Consider the following 2,164-nt stretch of genomic DNA (forward strand, 5'->3'; position numbering starts at 1 on the left):
ATCCAAGTAGGTGATTAATAAAAATTCTCTCAAAGTCCCTGCTTCTCTGCTTTCTTTTTAGTATGTGATTTTGTGGCCCATGTATAAGGAGCAAATTCCTTCCTTGTATGAATACAAGGCACCTAGGATATTCTAGATGATAACTTCCAACATTTCCATTCCACAAAGGGTTCCAGTCCAGACAGTGACTAAATCCCCCAAGAGCTTCAAGAGTTTAAGCACCGCACTGACACAAACACCCTAAGGACAGTGGAACTGTCAGGGTATGGGAGGGAGGGACACAGGATTCTGACTGGGATTGAGGCTTGCTTACAGGAAGCTAGTCATGCCTGGTTCTGTAACTTACACAAAAACCTGTGACTGGGGATGTCACACGACCCATCAGGGAACCTAATACTCATGTTTTACTAAATGTCATGAGGCCAAACTGCCTTCTAAACACTTGTGATTGTGCCTGTAAATCAGTGCTGCTCCCAGAAAAGCTTCTTAATGTAGAAACTGACAATTAATGCTAGAATTCATAGCTAACCAAAATTTCCCAAATAAGTGATGATAGAGTGCTGAATCTAAAGAGGGCAGCTGGGATTTTGATGGGGATTTCATTGAATCTGTAGATTGATTTTGGAAAGATTGCAATTTTTACTATGTTTATTTTACCTATCCAAGAGAATCTTTCCATTTTCTGGTATCTTCTTTAATTTCTTTCTTTAAAGACACAAAGTTCTTGCTATTTATGTCTTTCACTTGTTTGGTCAGTGTTACCCCAAGATACTTTATGTTGTTTGTGGCTATTGTAAAGGGTGATGTTTCTCTGATTTCTTTCTCAGTCCCTTTGTCATCTGTATATAGTTGGGCTACTGATTTTTTTTGAGTTACTCTTGTATCCTGCTAATTTGCTAAATGTGTTTATCAGCTGTAGGAGTTCCCTGGTAGAGTTTTTTGGGTCATTATGCAAACTATCATATCATCTACAAATAGTGACAGTTTGACTTCTTCCTTTCCAATTTGCATCACCTTGATCTCCTTTTGTTATCTTATTGCTCTAGCTAGAAATTCAAGTACAATATTGAAGAGCTATGGAGAGAGTAGGCAGCCTTGTCTTGTTCTGAATTTTAAAGGAATCACCTTGGGCTTCTCTCCATTCAGTTTGATGTTGGATTTTGGTTTACTGTATATTGCTTTTATTCTGTTTAGGCATGTTCCTGTTTTCCCAGCACAATTCTTCACAGACTTGAAACTTTATATGGAAAACCAAAAGACCCAGGATAGCAAAATCAACCCTGTACAATAAAGGAACTTCAGGAGGCATCACCATTCCTGACTTCAAGCTTTACTATAGAGCTATAGTCCTGAAAACAGCTTGGTATTGGCACAAAAACAGACAGGTAGACCAACGGAATTGAATAAAAAATCCTGATACTAACCCACACACCTACAAACACCTGATTTTTGACAAAACAGCTAAAATTATACAATGGAAGGAAAGTATCTTCAACAAATAGTGCTGGCACAACTCGATGATGGTGTGTTGAAGACTGCAGATAGACCCATGTCTATGGCCATGCACAAAACTCAAGTCCAAATGGATCAAAGATCTCAACATAAATCCAGGCACACTGAACCTCTTAGAATAGAAAGTGGTAGGTACCCATGAACAAATTGGTTCAGGAGACTGCTTCCTGAACATAATATCAGTAGCACAGACACTGAGATCAACAATAAATGGGACCTTCTGAACCTAAGAAGCTTTTGTAAGGCAAAGGACACAGGTGACAAGACCAAATGGCAGCCCACAGACTGGGAAAAGATATTCACCAACGCCACATATGACATAGGGCTAATCTCCACAATATACAAAGAACTCAAGAAACTAGTCACCAAAACACCAAATAACCCTACTAAAAAGTGGGGTACAGAACTGAATAAAGAATTTTCAAATAGGAATCAAAAATGGCCGAAAGACACTGAAGAAATTGCTCAACATCCTTAGCCATCAGGGAAATGCAAATCAAAACTCCTGTCAGAATGGCTAAAATTAGAAACACCAATGCCAGCTTATGCTAAAAAGGGAAACACTCTTCCACTGCTGGTGGGAGTGCAAACTTGTACAGCCATTTTGGAGATCAGTATGGCAGTTCTTCAGGAAAATTGGAATCAGGCTACC

The sequence above is a fragment of the Phodopus roborovskii genome, unplaced genomic scaffold (assembly GCF_943737965.1).
Source record: "Phodopus roborovskii unplaced genomic scaffold, PHOROB, whole genome shotgun sequence".
NCBI lineage: Eukaryota > Metazoa > Chordata > Mammalia > Rodentia > Cricetidae > Phodopus > Phodopus roborovskii.